Genomic DNA, 15,748 nt, shown 5'->3' with positions numbered 1-15,748 from the left:
CAAAGGGAGGCTGTTGCTCTAAAGATTCAGCACTGAATCAATGGGGACGGGTCTTGAGGAGAACCACTTCCTTTATGTGTTTTTTTTCTGAGACTTTCCTTGCCTGGTTGGGGTGTGTCCAGAGCAAGGGAATTTGTTGACTCCCTGCATCATTTGCGCATTTTTCATTATATCACTCTTACCTCATTTCCTTTCCACTGTCTTTATGTCCTAAATGTATATTTCATTAGAGTGGCTTGTTTTCCGTAAGAAAAAAGTGGCTCCAACTACCAGAGAGCAATTGCTTTTGTTTTTAATCATACTTGGTGGATACAGATGATTCCGATTCAGATTTTACTGAACCGTGAAGCCCTTTGAGACTCTATCGTGATTAAGGGCCCAATAAATCCACTTGGGCACCATCTTGTCGTGCATTACTCCACGGTGACCTCGGATTATTCCAAGAAGCATTCGTCAGTAGATGTGCAAGCATTTGGAACTTTGTCTTTCTGTATTTCAGAGCCCACTGCTAACGTTTCCCATTCCAAGTGTGCCCTCGACCGCAAGGGAAGCATTGTCATTGTACGAGCTGCTTTCAGGGGTTCAGCAGTTCACTCCCGCCGAAAGACACACTTGCAGCCTCGGCATTTCCACACACCGCTGCCTCCCACCGCTCGTCAGTCCCCATATGGAATTTCTTATGAGCCTTATCTAGCTGTTAAGCAATGTGGCTGGGAGGGAAGGGGCCAAAAGGGTGGGGGGTGCCAAAAAGGAAGATGTTTCCTGTTGTTCTTTGGGAATAGAAAATGTCTGTGTGGCTTTCTCTCACACTTGCATGGCCTAAACAAGTCATACAAAACGGTGCTTGAAACCACCACTACATGAGTACACTGCAGTGCTACTTTTGCGTTGGAAGACTATTGGCTTAGCGGGTCTATAATCATATAAATCAGTCTGACTGCCTGCGGGCCATTGTTCTGTCGTGTGGCCCGGGCTGTCAAAAAGCAATCGCTACCTTCCATGAAAAGCTTTTTTTTTTCCCGTATCCTGGTGAATATTTTTTTGGGGTCCCGATTGTGACCTACCAAAACTTAATTGTTAGTGCCCAAAAAACAAGCAAAAAAAGTGCTCAAAATGAGCCCCATCTTTTTTGGAAAAAGAAATTTCATAGTTTTCATCTAATGTGCCATGAAAAAGAGCTTTCCTGTTTTTCTAATTGTTTTGCTCGTTTCATTAGCCTCCACTGAAAGCGAAAGCACACGATGAAAGGGGATATTTCTGTTGAGCGGCTTTTTAAAAAAAAAAAAAAAAGTATATCATCACATGAAATGGGACATCTGTGCATGAAAAGTGAATTTATTTTTGGACAAAAGCCTGTTCTTTTGAGAATATAGTTTTATTTTATTTTGGGGGAATTAAAGTGTCTTTTCAAGAATAAAAAGCGTCATATTGAAAAAAATTTTTTTAAAGTTCACTTTTTAAAAATATGACTTTCTTCCCTCAACCTGTCATTTAAAAGTTTTACAATCTTAAATTGAAATTAACATCTTTATCTTGGAACCACATAACTTCAATCTCATAAGATTACAATAGTTTTATCCCCAAAGAATGTGTCTTTGTTCATGGAAATATTACAATTTTTTTCCCCCTTGAAATGTTTTTTTTTTATTTCCATAAACCTCTCCAAACATCATATTTTTTAGATTTTTTTTTTTTCTCAGAAATAGCCAACTTTTATTTATCACTCAGAACATTTTGAGAAATGTGCTTGCATTGGAGCACTGACATCCACGGTGGGAAACAAATGTGCATAATAAACATACAGCATATTGGAATCTCAGTTTACTTGGGAAAAAGTAAAACAACACAACAATGTCGGTTTAGCACAAATCCAACGCTGCACCGTGCACAAAATCACTCCACTGAGAGCAGATGTTAGGAATTCAGTCGCCGCAAATATAAAATATTGCCGACATGAACACGAAGGTGTTCTCATTTCAACATGTCAGTCCTCCCCGCGTGGGAAAGAAATCAGCAACTGGCAGCTTTTTGTTTGGATTTTTTTTGGGTGTGTGGAAGTGCTTCGCCGGAGAGTCGACGTCCAGCTCGAGGAGCTTCCAGGAAGCAGGCGAGCAAATTCCCAGCAGACGGCGAGCTGCTGGCGAACTTTGATGACAAGGGTGGCGTAACGCCGGCCGAGCACAAAGTCCCGAGAGCCGGACGAAGAGTTGCTCCTTGACCACACACACACAACAACAACACGTGGCATTTATTATAACACGCATAAAATACGTTACGTGTGCAAGGCCTCAAGCGCGGCAATCAATAACACAAGTCCTCTCACGTGCGCTGGGAAAAAAACAACTTAAACATACAGTTTTGAAACCTTATTAATACAACCGAACCCTAGTTTGAAACCCTTCCTCTAAACCCTAGCCCTAGTTTGAAACCCTAAGCCTGGTTTGAAAGCCTACTTCTAAACCCTAACCCTAGTATGAAACCCTACCTCTGAACCCTAACCCTACTTTGCAACCATACCTCTAAACCTTAAACATATTTTGAAACCCTACTTCCAAACCCTAACCCTACCTTGAAACCATACTTCTAAACCTTAAACATAGTTTGAAACCCTACTTCCAAACACTAACCCTGGTTTTAAAACCTACTCGGAAACCCTAACCCTAGTTTGAAATCCGATTTTTTTCTTACAAATGATGAGTTTGAAATGCTACTTTGAAACCCTAACCCTTGTTTTTAACCATCATTTGAAATTCTTACCCCCATTTTAGCCCTAACTTGAAACACTAACACTAGTTTGAAAGCTTGACCCCAGGTTTCAAAATCAAATTTGAAACACTAACCCTAATTTAAAGCCCTCATTACAAATCCCAGCCCTAATTTGAAACCCTAACACGAATCTAAAACCTTAATTTTAAGTCCTAGCACTAATTTGAATCCCCAAAACCAGGTAACACCCCCACCCATTTCGGTTATTCCATTACCTGACCAACTCGGATCCATAAATGCGTTTGTGTGTTGCACGGGTGAAATTCCTTCAAGAATTCTTCCTGTCCTTCAATATTCTCAAGGTTAGCAGATGTGCACCTTAACTCAAGTCCGTTAAGGCTTGCGGCCAGTCCTCCAAACCTCAGCGAGGTGTGACCAATCCTCTCTCCGTCAACATTCGCCCTCACCACCACTCAAGCCACTGAAGCCTGAGTCTGCGTCTGCGGCGCAGCCCCAAAACATTTCCGTCATTCATCAAGCGCTGGTGGAACGTCCGTCGAGAAGCAACACATTTGGAGCCGGCACCTCCAAGAGGAAGACGCGGCCTGTTTATGGAGCCCGGCAGTCGGCGCGTCTGATCAGCAGACCAAACGTCAAGCCGGCCCGCCGCTATCACTCAAGGAAACCGGCTAACGACTAAGAGGCTCCGCCGGCGCTCCGACGTCTTCCTGCAATTGTCAGCGACGTTTTCAACATTTGCTTGAGCTTCTCCGCCCAAACGGAACACAAACCACTCACGTTTCAAGAAAAACACATTAGCAAAGCCAACAGTCAGCTCGGTTCCTAACATTGGATTTGAAGAAAGCTCCACAACAAAGCGACGATAAGTGAGAAAAAAATAGCTCCCGCGGACCTCGAACCTTTCGAGGAAATTCCACCTATGGCCTATTTTTTTTGAAACCTTTAATAAATAAAATCCTGACAGGTTTGAGATAAATTAACTGATCCCACTTTGGATGAATTAAATTCTATATTCATCCACATTAGCACTAGCTGATGTGCGCTTCTTACACCAACAACATGGCTGCAAACAGACAGGAGCTAGCTCACAAAGCAGTCAGTCAGCAGCCATTCGGTCGCTATATTTAGTCACTTTTCTGACCGTATAAATGATTGTTAAAAAAAAAAAAAAATGGACCAGCTAGGCTAATTCTTGCAAAGATACGACATGGGCAGAATTTTTGTTCCCATACAACAAATAAGGAACCTGGTGGACGGCAATCACTTAGTCACTCAACTTCGGCAAACTATTTGTCTTAGGGATGAAGTGCTACCACCGTGACGGAAAATACTGTCTCCCTTAACCGCTGGTTGTCGTGGTAATGAAATCCATATTTGCCTTATGCTCGCATGGGAGGGGGCCTCCCCAAGATGAAAACAGTAATGCTAAATGTCCACTAATTGTTGATCCTTGGGGTATTTTGGAAAGAAAATGTCACAGACAGCTTGGAACTTTCTACAGTTGTGGGGAGAAGAAAAAAAGCACAAAATGTTACCTTCAAACTTCCTGTGTAGGATTCTCTCCACAAATGGAGACGCCCACCGTCTATATTGCGATGTCCACTCGCTGTTCTAAAAATAGAAGTCTCAACTCGGAGGCCGAGTTCTTTTGTCCTGCGCGTTTGCAACACGGATGAGTCATCACAACAATGAGTCACATGACCTCGGAGCCCACTTCAAGTGACAGTCAACTCACAGAAAAAAAAAAAAACATTTGCGCGCTCACAACATTTGGAGTGATTATATAAAAAGACACACAGCAGCAATTGCCACCTACTTCGTACGTATCAAGTCTTCAACATGCGCTTTGGCAGGGGGAGCCCCTTCTCCACTGCCAACGACATCATCATTTGCTCGACCGAAGTGCCGTACACTGAAAAAAAATGGATCGTTGAATTTACTCCATTTGATTTTGTCGCGTGGTTGCGCAATATAAACTCATCTCGAGTCAGATAAAAAAGTATCTGGATCCAGACGATTTATTTGAAATCCTTCCGGCCCTTCCGCAAAACGTTTGAAGGCCCTTAATGCGTCCCCTTTTCTCAATCTAGAGCAACAACAACAAAAACAAAACAATGAGACACAGCTGTGCCCAAAGATGCTCATCTGGAGTTGTTGAGCCGTCGTCAGATTACACTTGAAAGAGATGGAAAAAAGAAATGGCTCACGCGCCTCTTGCGTAGGACAATAATATCAGTACGCAATGTCGTGAACAAGAAGAAGAACAAAACAAGGTTGCATCTGGCCCTGGATCCCCCACAAAATGTAATCAAGTCTCGCTTGGCCCGAGTCCCACTTCGGCACACAATTTCATCAGCTCTCTGCCTTTGCAGGCGCACACAAACACACAAACATGATTTGCTAAGTGCTGATGGGAGTGATTAGTGTTTCCGCGGCTCATAAAAGGCAGCTCGCCTCATCGAGTCCGTAGCGCCGTTGCTATGAGCACCGGCTTCTTCCGAATTCATGTCGCGTCTCTTCTTTAAAAGGACATTTTGCCATTACGAGCACCCAAACTCACCTCCATACAAGAGACAATTTTTCTCTCCTCGCGCTCTTCTGTTTTCAAATACGTGCCATGACAAAAGCGTCGCCGTTTTTTGCAATGTTTCCCGTGTAAGTATTTGCGGATGTTATGTTGTCACCAACGGGAACTGCGTCAATAAACTGTAAATTAGGCGGCAGCTTGCCCGTAAGCAGCTTGGGGCGCAGAAGGACAGGAGGTGAAAGGTCCGAATCGCTTCATGGAGACGTGGCCTACTTGCTCAGGAGCCGTGAGATTGCCGACTTGCATGTGAATTTGCTCATTTTCACCCATTTGACTTATTTCCCCATCATAATTTAATCGACCGAACGCTTATTTCAAACATGCCGCAGCCTACCCGATCGTTTGTTCGTATACACGGAAATGTACTTATGACCCCTTCCACTCAAGGACTCTGTGCAGCATATTTTTTATACATTCTTGTAAACCAAATGATGTTTGGGCATATACTGTACGTATATCAATTTCATATAAGATCAATTACGATAAAGCTAAAGCCACCTGAATTTTCAATTTGAATGAAATGGCAGCATTCAAAAAAGCTCAATTAGAGCATTTTTAAGTGTCTTTACCATTAATCAAATTTTGTGAAAAAGTCCTATATACACACGCACACACACACATATATATATGTATATATATATATATATATATATATATATATATGCAGCCCAGCGTTTCAAGCAGGTCGACTGCACCCTGCTGTGCACTTGCTGTGCTTTGCACACTTTTACACTGTGAGAAGGCCTTGAGAGTTAATCCAGTGCATAGTGTTGGTTCAGCACTAAAAGGGAGAAAGCTACAAGTGAAACACGCATCACACACACAACTTTTGTTCATCTTCATTTGTCTCACCAAGCCACTTTGTCGCCTTGCCTTTAATGTTCTCACGTCTGCCGTCATAAAAAATAAAACGACCATCCTCATAAATGTAAAAGCACTATACAGTACAAGGTTTGCTCGCGGTCAAAGACACACCAAGTGAGTGGTTTGACACTTCCATTATGAATGACCTGTTACCACTTAGGCACAGAGAACAATAGAAATAACAACTGTGGAAGTTCTTCCTGTCCCTCGTTTGTCCTTTCCTTCGAAAAAAAGAGGGAGAGAGACTCTGGGTGTGTTTGTTTTGTAGCGTAAGTGGGATATGGGGGACGGGAGGGGGCAATGAGGACCTGGCCTGCTGTCCATCTGAGAACACAGGAAACTGGGGGAGCAAAAAGGAAATAGTCCTATTTTTTAAATTTTTTTTTTTTTGGGCCGGGATACCAGCCAGTCAAAAACCTTTGAAGACGAGTCGATAAAATCCCAATCGATCGCAGTCGCACATGACATCACAACACATCAAATGGATTGAGTCCACCGATGAAAGAAGTCACGGAGCCAATTGTCTGCGGGCCGGCTCCCCAAATCATCCAGTACAAGACATTCCTGCCATCAACAATCCAATTACCAAACACAATTAGCCCCGAATTAGAAAAGCTCCAACTTGATTGTGTTGTCGCCGCTCAACGTTTCCTCTTCACAAATGACTTGAACGTTGTCAAGTAAAAAGTTGAGACAGCCATGTAGTCTGGAGGGAAAAAGTGCAGGAAAGCCTCGCTATTCGTGGGCGGGTTGGCGTCAACACTTTTGTAAAAGGCATATTTTGGACAGAGTAGAATCGTGTTTTGTTTTGTTTTTCCCCAGAGAAAAAGGTACAACATTTCAAGAATAAGGTTGTATTTTAGAAATCCAATTGTTGAAATATGAATTTCTTGTTCAAGTTAAACATAGGGAAACCTGTGTTTGAGAAATGTAAAGTTTCTTTAAAAAATACAACTTTATCCTCATACGGTTACAAAATCAATTACTTTAGAAAATATAACCTATTATTGTAACATTAGTAAAGTTTCGTTTGTAATTGACTACAATTTTTCATTTTTCAAAAGTTTCATTGCTGTTGACATTCGGACGGGGGTACTTGTCCCCAAAAATTTGAGAACTCCATGTAGGCACTCAAGTATTCATATTTCAAATGTTGGTTTGTTTGAATTTTTTTAGCCTCCCTGTATTTCTTCAGCTTTCCCATTTAGCAACGTGCATCCAAAGTGTATGCTCGGCTGTGTATGTACTGTAAGACACAGCGCCGAACCTCAGCCCTTCGATCTGATAGCGGATGACATTTTTACCAGATAATTTGTCACCGACTTCTGCAACGGAAATCGTCCAGCCTCTGATCTCAGAGCAATCCAATCAAATGAATCCCAGATGTAAGCACTGCAGCAGACATATGGGGGGGGGGGGGGTCCATTCGAACTGCAGCGTACTCGTGAAATCGCTGAATTTGACGAGCGTACAAGCCCAGCTCGTGAACTGGAGCCTTGCAGAAATGCTGACGACCTCCTCGCATATGTTTGTCGAACCTTTTGTCACGCCACTTCCTGTCAAGCGTTTGGCTTGAGGAGGGCGGAGGAACACGTTACACGCTGCACAATATGAAGAACAAAAGGGCACCGCACCGGATCCGGGAAGGCTTATGATTTGTTTACAAGACAAGATGTATTAATATCATGCGGCGGAATGATTTGAACCATTGGAGGCTATTTTTTGCATATGGATAAAACAATACCACATCGGATGCATGAATCATTGGGGGAAGTGAAAGCACTACTGGCTGCAAATCTGTTAGGGGTCACTTCTATTTAAAGTTCAGCAAGCAAAATGATAAATATGTCTTTTACATTACATGAAAACATGTTTCCACTGTATAAATGCGATTAAAGAACAGCTTTTGGGCTCTGGGGGGAGTCTCTGCTCAGGCCATATCTGGGTCTGTATCCTTCATTTCCCAAAAAAGAAAAAACCATTGATATTTCTCTTTCCTAAAAAGAAGAGATGAGTGCCAGGATGTCGGTTTTTGCACATGTTCATTCTCAGTTTCTTAATCAAGTGCATCAAAAAGCAATTTAAACATGTAAGGATGAGTAGTTATGTTTCAAAGCGTGACATTCTTCTGTCTTCAGAGTCTAGTGTTTCCTAACTTCTGTAAAAGTACGGGTCCCAAGGTGACAACAGTTGAGAAGCAATGCCTTAGAAAATGGGCAAATGCAACACCCGAAAAAGCTCCTCTTCCCTGGATGCTTCACACCCGTGGATTGTCTGCGGTTCAACAGCGACACTTTTGTTGCTGCAACACACAAGCCAAAAATGAATACAATGAATTCCTCAAACAAGATCAACGCATCAAACCGATTATGGAGCATGGTTGACACCATGATTGATTCAATGAGAAGATTTCCAATTGCGATATTGCAAGTTATATGAATGGTTTATCACTGTGATCTTAAATGGCTTAAGGCTTGGTATTGACCCCTGAGGTACATGTAGCCAGGGTTTAAATCCCCAATTTTTTCTCCAATGTTCTTTCCCCCACATTTTCACCAGTACCTGAATGCACCTTAGCACATGGTTTCATGTATCCAATCCACAAGTAGCTAGGTGCTATATAAGCTGCCTTGGATTCACTCTCTTCAGTTGGGTGGGAGAGAAGCCAAGGATTAGCTGCTGCTGCAGGGCAGTTCATTTTCTTTAACTGCACTTAAATTGTTGTTTTAAAAATCTTAAGAACCAGATCATGTCTTTCTGTGCTGGACACCTCTTCATGTGAACTGTCCCAAAACTACTGAACTGGTGAGTTTGAAGTTTTCACTTGTGAGGCATTAGCATTAGCTTCAATGCTAATTTATGCCAATGTGTGATCCTGTTATTGTCTGTAGATTTTATTTTGTTGCTATGTTGTTACTGCTAGAGTTAGCATGCTAACCCATCTCAAACCATGACCCTATGTTTTTCCATTTGAAATTTGATGGTTAACATGAAATTGTTCATTGCTAATGTTAGCCTTTTGTTAGCTATAGCTTGAATTTTACTTTGGATGGGATTGTTGGTCCATGCAGGCCAGGTGCCCTTCTTGGGACTTCAACCCTAAGGATGGCGAGCTATGAAGCCCACAAACCTAAGGACACCCTCAATCAGTCAGCCATTTAACCTGAGCCATGGCCTGTAGCCTGTTCCTCCTCCTCCCACCATTTCAACCTTTTCTCTGGACATATGCACATTTGAACATTATTCGAGCTAACCCAAGGACATCTGCGTGTGTAGGAGCCGGTCGCCATGGACTTTCGTGTTGGAAGGACAATTGTTTTGCTTTAAAGATCTGTTTTGACTGAACCTGTATTGTCTGCAGTTTGTAAATATCTTGTTTTCGATTGTCTGTTTTTCATTTTCAATATATTTGAAAATCGTAATACTTGGTTTGTCTTTATTTACCATCCCTGCCCTCGTTAGCCAAATCTAGACTCTTCTGATACAGCCCGCTCACATTAATTCTTGATAGTGTCAACTAAATACTCGCAGCAACTAAATACAACAGCAGCTGCAACATGTGTTATTCAGCGACCTGGTCTAAGGAAAAGCTCGGAATAGGAAGGAAGTCGCGTTGTTATGATTTGGCCAGTAGATCTTGGGGAAGGGTTACAAGTGGGTCAACGATGACAGAGACGTCATTTAGCAAAATATGTTCAGGATGTTTTTGCATCGGACGGTAAGCCAGCCGCCACTTTCTCTACATCGCTTATCCCTTCTGTCTTCGGGCGACTTGCCCGCCAGATGAACGCAGGACACTCACACACATTCACAATGTCATTTGAGAGGGAACTTAATAATGCATACAGTGAACCTCATTCTGTCCGACTGCATTTCCAATACTTATCAATCTCAAAATGAGTACTACTGAACAAAACCCAACATGTGCTGTTCTCACGGGCAAATGCTGTTCATCGTTCCTACGTTTGATCTCGTAGTTTATTTGACCAGGAAACCCCATTTCCTGCATGGTATAGCTTTGTGTCTAATGGTTTACGCATTTGAATGCCTTCCAATAAAGCTCATGTCCAGCACCAGATTACGCTTGTGACATTCCCGGTGTTCAGTATCTGTCCTCTGATTCCTAACCCTGGTCTTATTTTTGGCTATTTCTGTCCAATATGCTTGCCAACAGCACAGTAATGAGTGCAATGTATGTTCCACGCACCGGATATGTTCCAAGGCGTGAACACTCCTTGACACCTTCTGCACTTAAAACAGATGTTGCACTAAAGACGCGCGCGCACACAATCAGCCCCCAACACATAAAACACAAAAGTCGGTGGATGAGTTTATCAAAACAACACGCACGAAAAAGTCTCAAGGACCAACACTAAAGTTGAATAGGGTGTCTGCCGTTTTGTTTAGCAGCAGAAATTCGGCCAAATGTACCCCAATCAGAACAGGATTCTGAAACTGGACAGTGGGAAAAACATAAAAATCAGCCCCTGAAACCAGTTTGTCCAATAGACATGGAATCATTCAGAACGGGACTCCGGGAAGCATACACCAAGGGGAGCAGGAAGTTGGCCATCTTGGTTTGATGCAGCCGGTTTAGCTGAATTGTTGGGCTCACACTTTGACAAATTGCTCCAGATGGATTTGTCCAAATGATCCCCAAAGCGAAGCAGATAGGTGCCCTTGGAAAGTTACATTTTTACAACAAGAACACACTTTCGCCCCAGACTCCAGTTTTACCGCTTGACACGAAATTCGGTGGGAATGTCGATCATGACAGGATGCATCAAAAAAGTCCGGTGTCCATCTTATGTCCCATTTGCCTTCCCGTATGCGCAGACATTGGCGTCAAATTTTCATGAAATGAAATATTTGAGGACGTAAAAAAGGCGGATGGATGCGAGTGCCCGATTATCACCGCTCGCTGTTTTAAATATTTGTCTCCGCCAATGTTTACCACCAGTATAGACCATAAACAAATTGATCGTGCAGAATCAATAGCATTCTGCTAATTGGGGATAAGCTTTCCTTTTCGGTCAAAGCTACTCGATCGTTCGGGAATGACATTGCAAAAGATCAATAGACACTTAGGCAGACCTTGCGACAAACAAATCAATCATAATCACAAATCAGTGTGATTCCATCCAGAGGGCAAGAACACATATTTATCCCTGCATGCTTTTTTTTCTTCCTTTACTGGACCTCACGCAGTCTAAGGATAACAATGGACGGCGCAGTCAGAGTCACAAGTCAGCCTGCTTTGGTTTATTTATTCGGCAAAGCGCACAAATGTGCTTGTGACGCTCTCGCGGCAGCTTCATAATGCAGAATGATTTCTTTTCCCGCGCATGGATGGAAAGGCTGAGTGGGCCGGTCAAGAGGCTGACATGCTTTATGACCGCCGACCGTTGGCCAACAGCCTTACGTAAGAACGAGCATTTGCGCACCAGGTGTTGATGATGAAAACAGACAGACAAGAGAGAGGAACGGGCTTGGGAACCGTGCGGCCAGGCCAAGAACCCACATTGCGCCTCGTCCCCGGGGAAGCAAACGGAGCAGGAATTGGGGGCCAATACAAATACGTTGGGTTATTATCTCGCTCCAGCACTTCCCAGCGGCGAGTCGACCGAGAACTGTGTGCATTTCGAACTTGGTAAGTGACATCGACATCAGTGCTGGTTTTAATCTGGTAACAGCAAAAATGTTAAGTCAAACAATGGAAATGAAATATATCCAATCTAGAAAAATATGTATGCAATGACATTACTCTATAAGTGAAAATATGTTCAATACTGTATCTTAAGTTGACTTCTGTGTACCAGACAACTGTGAATCATTGTTGGGAATATGCATGCATATATTGCAGCCCTCTTTCTCTGGTCAATTCAAATTCAAAACACGTGTGGTGCATGGACAGTCCAATTCACTTTTTGAATTTCCAGCAAACGCTTCCTCAAGGCCAGTGGCGGAGCGAAGGCGTTTTTGGGAAAAAAAAAACAACCATGTATAGTAAGGTGTTTTTTATGAAACAAAAACAAACAAAAAAAAACCAACCATGTAAGGCTTCCCCCCCCAAAAAACGACTTTGAGTCTATCCATAGTTAATTATATCAAACAATATTAAATGTGAAAATGTTAGACAAACAAGAAGTTCAGCTGAAAAATGTCTAAGGCTGGAATTGAACCCTGGTCATCCATGCCCAAGTAATCTGCTCTAACCACACAACTATGGTTACCTTGCTTGTGACTAGTTGTTAAATCAGAAACAAACTGTTAGCATCATACAAAGGCATTGAGAGGAAATGAGATGACGATGTATAGTAAGGCATTTTTGGGGAAAAAAATTACCAAGTATAGGAAGGCATTTTTTGTGAAAAAAGCGACCATGTATATAGTAAGGCGTTTTGGGGGGAAAAAAACACTATGTATATTAAAGCGTTTTCGAGGAAAAAAAACAACAAAAGGTGTTTTTTTGAAAAAAAAAAAAAAAAAAAAAAAAAAAAAACGACCTTGTATAGTATGGCGTTTTTTGAAAAAAAAAAAACAAAAAAAAAAAACAACAACCATGTCTAGTAAGACGTTTTTTGGCCCCCCAAAAAAACTACTTTGAGATGTTGACAATGTCTAATTGTCATAATTAATTGTATCAAACAATATTAAATGTGAAAATATTAGACAAGCAAGAGGTTCAGCTGAAGGCTGGAGCTGAACCCTGGTCATCCGTGCCACAGTCAGCTGCTCTAACCACTCAACTAGCAAGGCCCTTTTTGTATAAAAAAAAATAAAAAATAAAAAAGAAATAAAAAAACGGCCATGTATAGTAAGCCATACAAAAAATCGTTTTAAGGCGTTTTTGGAAAAAAAAAAACCAAAAAAAAAAAAAACGGCATGTATAGTAAGGCATTTTATTGAAAAAAACAACACTATGTATATTAAAGCGTTTTCAGGGAAAAAAACAACCCTGTATAGTAATGTGTTTTAAAAAAAATAAATAAATTAAAAAAAAAATTAAAAAAAAGCTGTCTAAGGCTGGAACTGATTAATAATTAATTGTATCAAACAATATTAAATGTGAAAATATTAGACAAGCAAGAGGTTCAGCTGAAGGCTGGAGCTGAACCCTGGTCATCCATGTCACACTCAGCTGCTCAAACCACTCAGCTAACAAGGAAGGCATGCAAAACAAATGAGCTTTTAAGGCATTTTTTGAAAAGCGTTTTCGGGGGAAAAACGTATAGTAAGGTGTTTTTTTGAAAAAAGTAAAAAAAACGAAAAAAAAAAAAAAAAAAAAAGGTGTTTTTTGGTTCCCAAAAAAACGACTTTGAGATGTTGACAATGTCTAATCATAATTAATTGTATCAAACAATGTGAAAATATTAGACAAGCAAGAAATTCAGCTGAAAGCTGTCTAAGGCTGTAATTGAACCCTGGTCACCCATGCCACAGTCAGCTGCTCTAACCACTCAACTAGCAAGGCTTTTAACATAAAAAAAAATAAATGGCCATGTGTAGTAAGGCATGTAAAAAAAAAAAAAAAAAAAGACCTTGTATAGTAAGGCGTTTTTTGAACAAACAAACAAACAAACAAACCAAAAAAAACATCCATGTATAGTAAGGGTTTTTTTGGTCCCCCAAAAAAACGACTTTCAGATGTCGACAATGTCTATCCATTATCTGTACCGCTTCTCCTCACAAGGGTCGCGGGGCGTGCTGGAGCCTATTCCAGCTGTCTTTGGGCAGTAGGCGGGGGACACCCTGAACTGGTTGCCAGCCAATCGCAGGGCACACAGAGACAAACATCCGCACTCACAATCACACCTAGGGCCAATTTAGAGTATCCAATCAACTTACCATGCATGTTTTTGGAATGTGGGAGGTCGACAATGTCTAATCATAATTAATTGTATCAAACAATATTAAATGTGAAAATATTAGACAAGCGATAAGTTCAGCTGAAAGCTGTCTAAGGCTGGAATTTAACCCTGGTCATGCATGTCACAGTCAGCTGCTCCAACCGCTAATTAGCAAGGCGTTTTTTGTAAAAAAAAAAAAAAAAGCGACCATGTATAGTAAGGCCTTTAAAAAAAAACAAAAAATGATGTATATTAAAGCATTTTTGTGAAAAAAACCCAACCATGTATAGTGAGGCGTTTAAAAAGAAAAAAATAAGTATAGTATAGTATGGTGTTTTTTGTGAGAAAAAAAAACGACCATGTAAGACATTTTTTGGGGAAAAAAAACAACCATGTATTTTAAGGCATTTTTTGTTGTTGTAAAAAACGACCATGTAAGGCGTTTTGGGGGAAAAAACATGTATAGTAAGGTGTTTTTTGGGAAAAAAAACGACCATGTATAATAAGTTGATTTTTGAAAAAAAAAAAAAAAAAAAAAGACCATATACAGTAAGGCGTTTTGGGGGGAAAAAACGACCAAGTATAGTCAGGCATTTTTGGGGAAAGAAAATACCATGTATAGTAAGGCGTTTTAGTGAGAAAAAAGACCACGTCTACTGAGGCATTTTTCTGGAAAAAAACCCAAAAACACCATGTATAGTAACGCAATTTTTTGGGGAAAAAAACGATCATGTATATTAAGGCGTTTTTGGGGGGGGGGGGGGGGGGGGGAACAACCGCCTTACATCTTTTCCCTGACTTGGTTTCTCTTTAAAAAGAGGTCATAAACCTTCTCCCCCTGCCTTTTCATTCTCAACTGACCCTATGAAAAAATAAGCCATTCTTGTTAACGTTACTCCTCGCATCACTTACAATCACACAATGTTATTTAATCCCTACTTCAAGCCTAAAAAGTCAGGGCAAATAAAAAAGTTTAATATTCAGACTTTTAACATAGTTGACAGCAGGCTAACTACCATGTTCAAGTTACATTTCATTTAAAGAAACAAAGCATAAAACAGCTAGCTGGCTAATTCTCCAGTTTCATACCTCTGCAATGATTGGAGAAAAATCTATATAAATAGCAACCCAAATGAATTATATGTAGACGTTAATATTAAGCGGCTGTTGGAAGCTAGGCGCCATGAGACGCCTGCTTGTAGCAACAAACCCAAAAATATCTACAAAAATTATTTTAAACAGTGACTCATTGGGCGTAACCAGCGTAAAACTTACTTTACGACGTGAATGTCACTGTCCATCAAGGGTATCCTTCGTCTCCTTCTTTTTCGTTACTTTGTTGAGCTTCTGTCTCCACGATAACTCAAATCAGATTCAAATCTTCCCCTCAGATTCAGTGGCGATTCTTCTTCTCCTAATGAACGTGTATTGCAACGCTTTGTGGTACATAGCGCCAACTACTGCACAGGAGGGACTTAGCAGTCGGTGCCGCGATATGTCAATCATCTGGGGTGGCGCCTGGGTGGTCCAATTAGATCGCAGGGGGGGTCCAGTGCTACCCCGGCCTCCCCTCTGGCTCCGCCAGCGCTCAAGGCTCAGACTGCATTCGAGTTCCTGGCTGGCCAAGAGCGATCTGCTCTTCCATTACAAAGCGCTAAAGATAGCCCCGTCCGTCTCGCTGACCTCGCTGCGACCTCAACAAAGATTATTTGCCTCAATT

General features: G+C 41.4%; 2 long non-coding RNA genes across 2 annotated transcripts; one reads left to right on the top strand and one right to left on the bottom strand.

Annotated features, from left to right (window-relative positions):
• Window positions 1-1,721: 1,721 nt before the first annotated feature.
• Window positions 1,722-15,523, bottom strand: LOC147136879 (uncharacterized). The gene is made up of 3 exons (XR_015089556.1): window positions 15,304-15,523; window positions 4,263-4,639; window positions 1,722-2,213 (listed from the first exon to the last, which is right to left on the bottom strand). It is a non-coding gene; the product is annotated as an uncharacterized LOC147136879 (long non-coding RNA).
• Window positions 8,821-9,600, top strand: LOC147136880 (uncharacterized). The gene is made up of 2 exons (XR_015089612.1): window positions 8,821-8,983; window positions 9,250-9,600. It is a non-coding gene; the product is annotated as an uncharacterized LOC147136880 (long non-coding RNA).
• Window positions 15,524-15,748: the final 225 nt, after the last annotated feature.

This window comes from Filicampus tigris, chromosome 14 (genome assembly GCF_054856515.1).
Source record: "Filicampus tigris isolate MCC_2025a chromosome 14, RoL_Ftig_1.0, whole genome shotgun sequence".
Classification (NCBI taxonomy): domain Eukaryota; kingdom Metazoa; phylum Chordata; class Actinopteri; order Syngnathiformes; family Syngnathidae; genus Filicampus; species Filicampus tigris.
Note: the sequence above shows the minus strand (reverse complement) of the source record. Positions and strands in the feature narration are given on the sequence as shown.